Raw genomic sequence first — 7,036 nt, forward strand, 5'->3', positions numbered from 1 at the left:
AAAGAGGCCAAATGAGTCAGATCTCCTGGAACTGGAATTACAGGGCAGTTGTGGCCTGGCCCAACATGGGTGATGTGAACCTAACTAGTGTCCTCTGAAAGAGCAGGAAAGTGCTCTTAACCACTGAGTCATCCTTCCAGTCACTCAATCACTTCAGGAATGTGAACAGGTCTGACATTGTAAATTTTCAAAATGACATGCAGGATTTACAAAGAATCAAATTTGTAGCCAGGCTGGAATTACTATGGTAAAGCATTGATTAAAAGCCACACAATATAGTGAATTTCTGAATATGTGACTATTAGTCTTGTTGCCTGAAGGACTGTTTGAGTAATAAAAGCTGACTTATGCTTGAGAAGATGATAATACATAAGTCAATACCTTCAAGTGCAGACAGAGTAAAGGTATCTGTTTTAAGCCATTGTATTGAAATGGTTGTAAAGGAAAATGTTGCCAGCTTGGTGGTCCACACCTTTAATCTCAGCATACTGGAGGTAGAGGCAAGCAGATCTCTGTGAGATGGAGGCCAGCCTTATCTCCATAGCAAGGCCAGGGCAGTTCGGGCTACAGGGATACCCTCCTTTAAAAAGACCTATTAAAAAAAGGTGTTCTTAAAATCTATTCCATTTTCTAAAGTTATTTATTTAATATCACCTGATTAGAAGAAACATTTCATTACAGCATTAACATATTCAATAACAATTTCCAGAGCAAAGATGCATCTCTTTCAAAAATGCCTGTAAATATTTAGGTACAAGTTGAATTAAAACAGTTATACAATATTGAACTCAGTATAAACCCTATAAGACATAAAATTGAATGAGGTTTTAACCTTTAAAGAAGATCTGCATTTCATTTTAAAATATACTGATTCATACAGAAAAACTCATTTTTTTCTTTTTTCTTTTTTTAACTTTTTTAGAAGAAGCATTTCATTACAGCTTTAACATACTCAATAACAGTTTCCAGAGCAAAGATACATCTCTTTCAAAAGTGGCTATAAAATTTTTAGGTTCACTGTTGAATTAATACAGTTATATAATATTGAACTCAGTATAAGCCCTGTAAGACATAAAATTGAATGAGTTTTTAACCTTTAAAAAAGATCTCCATTTCATTTTACAATATACTGTTTCTTACAGAAAGACTAATTGTTTTTGCTAATAACGCTGAGTTGTTGGCACATGTGTCTCTAATCTGTGTGTATCTGATTATTACTAGTCACAGTTGGTTAATTGCTGAGATCCTTGGCACCTGAGCATGGATATAAAATCATCAAGTAGATTTCAATGGTAATGTGTTTCACCTCTACTAATTAACATGAGGCAAATTTTTATGCTTCTTCCTCAACTATAACTCATTTTTTATTTGTTGATTTTTGTATTTCATACAGAACATCCCAATCTTATTCATCAGTATATCCGCATCCCAAATGGCACCCTCTCATAGTCGCCCCCGCAACCAACGGAGCCCATATACTCTGTCATCCCTGTAACTGTCCACTGTTTTATGGGCGCCCCCAGCTGTTCTCCAGTGCTTGTCCATCTGCTGAATCTAATCTAGTCAGCCTATCTAGGGTTCCTAGTTTTAGGAAGACCGGCTGTTCCTCATGTAGCAGCAATCAGTTGCCAATATTCCTTAAGATAAGATTGGGGTCTGCTGTTCATTTTCCCAGTTGTATGCTGGGTTACTGTCTGGGAGTCTCTTGGGCCACCCTGGCCAACAATTCAACAGAAGGTATCTCCTATCCAGCATTGTTTCTCATTTTGTAGCTTTTAGCTATACACATGGACTCTTAAAGAGTTATATTGATCCCTTTAAGCTTTAGTTATACTTTCCTTTTAGGTGTTTAAGACCATACAGTTGGCCCAGATAAACCATTTATTTTCAGTCTTAAGGTCATTTGAGGATTTGTTCCTCATGGGTCACATGGGCCTGGGAGGAGCCTCTGGCTCCTTTCTTTTACCAGATCCATCAATATGAAGATAAGTCCTGCTCAACCATGGCTGGCTTCACTTGGAAGCACGGAGGAAATGTTTCCTCTGTATTGAACCTCCTCTTTGTAGACTGGACACTGGTTAAAGTTCATTTGGTGGAGTCTCCATGGCCCCCTTGATCGAGAGAACAGGTGACACACCACAGTTACAGGACATTTTGAGAGATGCTCATCGTCCCCTGGAGCTTAGTCAACCTAGGAGGGCAAGGAGCAAAAACGTTCTTTTATGTCCCTCTGACCAAATTACTATAGGCCTCAAAGTATGGCTTTTAGACATCCAAGAATGTTAGTTCCACCAGTCTGGTACTTTTAATTACCATGGGCTGTGTAGATAAATCTTGAGCAGAGACCAAACGTTCTCAGATAAACCTTGCCTAGTAGTGTATTATATTCCTTGAGCTAGTTGTATGTGTAATTTGCAAGTAAGTTTTCAATTAATATTGTTCCCTCTGGTTCTTTTAAAACTATCTAGCCGTTATTTATCTCTTGCTTTGTCTAACCCTTCCACCATGGTTTCTCCATTTAAAGTGCCCCCATTTTTCCCATTTCTCCCCTAATAATACCCTTTCATATGGTCCCACCTCTCTTGAGCTCCTTTTTTCCCTTTACCCTCTAGGTTCCTTGTATCACCCTCCCACTCCCCTTAAAATAACTCCATTTTATCCATATCTTCCTTATTAACACCTGTTTCCTACTGTTCTTCTCTTTCAGATTCTCTCTTTTCCTTTACCTCCCTGGGTCCTTTTCATTATCTTGGTTCCTGTAGTTATGTCTGGATACATACTCACTTATAAGGATTTGGTGTTAGGATCCACATATGAGGGAGAACAATGTCATTTTTTTATTTTGTTTTGTTTTGTTTTTCTGAGTCTGTGTTACTTCACTTAGTGTCCATTACATTTTTAAAACCTTGTAGACCGAAGAATCAAAAGTTGTAAAATAGGCAAATAATGAGTAGTAAAAGAAAGTCCAGAGAAGATATGAAAAGGTTTAGATACAAATCTATGGAGGAATCTAATAATAATAATATTCATCCTCATGCTAACTGGAGTCTGTTCCTTACCTAATACAGAGATTAGGTACCAATTAAGGGTATGATCATCTTCTCAAGAAGAGACAACTTTTACTTATTGAATTTTGATGATTAATTACAGTAGGAAGTTCCTCACAGATTTCAAATAATTTAGAATTTTAAAACAATGTTGAAATGACCTCTTCCAACTGAATATGTAAGTGACAATTGTCACATTTAATTTGCACATTGTTCCAGTTACCATCAACAAGGGTTTTAAGTTTGAATTTCTACTATCCTTTATTTGTCTTTCCTGGACAATGACACTAATATTCATTATTTGACACATATTAAATTTTTATAAGTCATTCTTAAAAAAAGAAACAGATGACTCCAACAATTGCACAGCATCTGGGCCCATATACTCATTGTTCCTTCAAGTTAATGGTTGGTATTAGAAGATGAGGTATGTGAAATTTGAGTCAGACACTGGGCAAGATTTATGCTATTTCTACTTCACTGCTACTGACCTGTGGCTCTGGCCCAGCAGCAGCACAACATGCATGATCACAGATTTGTTGCCAGGGTCTCATGTAGCCCACAGAGGCATAGGTAGGCATGATCAAGAGCAATGCCTGCTCCTTTCCTCAGGAGTTTAATATTACTGGGCATATTCAAGTGGCTATCTGTAAGTGGTTTAAGAAAAGAGTAAAATTCTCATTAAGAATTTGTCTGAACTGATTTTTCCCAAAGAGTATACAAGAGGTTCTCGGTAGCATTGAGCCATACACATGTGTGCCAATGGAGCCTGAGCTGCTTATTGGCACGTTTGCAATAGCATTTCCCCTTTATGATCAATAAATGTCATAGATCGGGGCATTTATACTTAGAGGACTTTTCCCAGTGAGAGAAATTCTATTCTCATCAACCCCCTTTATGTTTGTACATAAAGAGAGATGTTTGTGAGTCTATAAAAAGTACCTTTGATCTTGTTTGATAGACTGTGCTCTCCTCAGAGTGACTAGACTTTCGAGTGGGTGACTTTGTATTTGCAAATGAATGGCCACACTTGTAAAAAATCCCCTCCCAGCCACAAACATAACAGGATGAGAGTTTTTTTTTTTTCTGGGAGAGGATTTTAAAACAGGTCAGTTCTCATTTACTCCTCAGCAGGTGCTGCTGAAAAAATGGAAAAAAGTAAGATGTGGCCATTAAACACAGCAGACAAAACAATGCACACATCAATCAATGCTGAGAAACAGGCTTCAAAATGTTATTTATTACCAGTTTTCATCAAATATGCATTATTCTAATGATCGGCACTTTGTGAAGAGAGTCATGTTAGAGACAAATTATGTGATTGACTAAAAAAGATTGCCATCTTCTTGGCAAGGAAGGGTGGTTAATTTTTTTTAAACCATATAATTGTTTTGGAAAGAATCTTTATAAATCAAACATTTCAGAGAAACAAGACTTTATCAACCATGGCAACCCCCTCTAACTTTCTACACAAAACCACATAAAGGTGCACAATAAAGTTTGTTGTTAGATGGGTACAGTCAGAAGCAGCCTTCCTTACTGAAGATCTGCCCTATTTACTTAGATGATCTTGGTGTGACTAGATTAAAAGCAATGATATGAAAGCCACTCTCTACTGTGTTTTTCAATGCATTTACAGGTTGGCACCTGCAGGGTTGAAGTACTTCTTCAAAAGTCAATACAGAAATCTAGTGCACATTTTTCTCTTCTTTTATTAGAGAAATTGACAGGTGAGAGGAGCCCTCTAGTTGCCTGACACCGTCACAAGCCAGGTTAAGAAATAGCTGTCACCAGAGGCAGACACAGGCAGCATCGCCCAAGATTCTCAGCAGCCCTTACAGTGATGCTATAATGCAGCTACTCCTCTGTCCATTAAAATCATGAAATTTAAAACCTCTTGAGTTTTCCAGTTGTCTTGTGTTCTGCATCCATTTTTTCTACATCCATTTTGTGCTCAACATTCTATATAGCAAATTACAACCTCCTACAGGGGCCAAGTTTGTGATCTTATTTGGAGCACTAATACTAATGTGCAGTGTGTTCCATCAGCTAATGGCTGAGGATTAATGGATTCTGTGCTTGAAGCTGGGTCTCTACACTCTTGTTCAGTAATGGAGTTTCTGACCTCTGAGTGAACAGATAGTTCCCAAACATAGGAAAAAAAGGTGCCTGGATCTAGAATACACTGGAGCAGTCATCAAGAGTTTAAATGGGTCACTTTTCATGGAGAGGTAGAGCAAATGGAGACAATTATAGAGCCAACCTAAAACCAGGAAAACCAATATAGAATATTAACATAGGAACATTCATTGACCATAAAAATATTGTAAAGGAACTAGAGTAGAGAAGAAAAATAGAAAGAGTAGAAAGAGATATATTCAGATGATGTTATGGGTACGGGGTGTGGCTCAGTGGTAAAATGCTTGCTATCATAAACAAAGCCTTGGGTTTGATTCCAGGAATTGCATGCAAAAAGGAAAAAAGATATGGGAAATAGTTGCACTTTTAAAAATGTCTTGTTTTAAATATGTGAGTGAAGGAAGAACAGGAATTTGACTTAAAGCCTGTCTTTTTGTTTTGTTTTATTTTGTTTTGTTTTCCTGCTATTGGTTGGTGAACACACTGTTTGGAATTTCAGGTGTCCTAATGCTCTAAGTCTTGGAGTTCTTATTAAGGATGACTTGCAGGCTCTTTTAAAATCTGTTTGCTTAAAATTCCATCATGGTTTTCTTATTAATTCATTCTTCCATGGTACTCAAAGTAAATGGAAAGATCATTCTAATTGGGACATTAAAGTAACTTCTACGTAGAAGTACTTTGCCAGAATTTTAGAGAAAACTCAAAAAATCTAAGATTTTATAAAAGCAAAACAATATATCAATATAATTTTTTGGTGGGAAGAAGTGTCTTCTTCCTATCAGGAAAGTAAAGAATAAGATTCAGAGGGTGAGATAAAGGAAGGAAGAAATATTGAACTGCTTAAAAGGCTGAGTATGAAACAATAGGAAATCAACAGACCCTCTTTGTACATTACCCATAGCATTTAGAGTTTTCACAGCAATTATAGCAACATAGCCAAATTCCTAGAACTTTAGGGCGTGGGATTAGTGAACATGCATCTAAGGGATGATGTATGACTTACATAGTTATATATGTAAATAGAAATGTATGTAAATAGAAATATATGTAAATAGAAAAATAAATAGTTATATATGACACAATTGGCAGTCAGGGTCCATATTTTAATCCCAACCCTGTAAAATCAAAAGCAGAACATAAACAGCCAGCACTTCCTCCCCATGCAAAACTCCAAAATCCATTCTCTTAAGAGAGTAAAATCAGTGTTGGGGTCAAGATTCCTGTGGGAAATGCCATTCCCCCTCTGGGTCTCCACTCCACTGAATTAAATACCATTTTAAAAATGCACTTGTTTGGTTCAGAGAGTGCACACATGTGTGTGGGTGTGCATGTGTCAAACCTTCATGTGGAAATCAGGTGAAAACTTGCAGGACTCAGTTCTCTCCTTCCATCATGTCGGTTCTAGGGTTGGCACTCAGGTTGTAAGGGCTAGTGGCAAGAACTTTTACCCATTCTGTCATGTCACTGGCCTGTAAAATGCTGTTGATGTTGTTACTGAGTTAGAGATGGACATCCTGTCCATTGGATGCTATAGCTCCAAGCAGCAAAGTGGCCTCATTTAAAACACCTTAGAGAAAGCATCTGGAAATACATTTTCTTGACCTCAATTTCTGACAACTCAGACCTTTCTTAAGCATAGGTATAGAGAAAGGCAATACCAAATATATGAAAAGACAAGAAGAATACAAGAGAAAGAAAAATAAGCATTTAAATGATGTTCTGGAAAATTCAGAAGATGGAAAAGGATCTTGAAAGTTTCAATTATATTCAGAGAAATATAATCAAAGAAAAATAGCAAGCTATGAATAAGGAACAATCATAGAAGAAAGAAAAGTCTCAGAAATTACATA

Source organism: Nannospalax galili, unplaced genomic scaffold, assembly GCF_000622305.1.
Source record: "Nannospalax galili isolate Female #2095 unplaced genomic scaffold, S.galili_v1.0 scaffold298, whole genome shotgun sequence".
Taxonomy (NCBI): Eukaryota; Metazoa; Chordata; class Mammalia; order Rodentia; family Spalacidae; genus Nannospalax; species Nannospalax galili.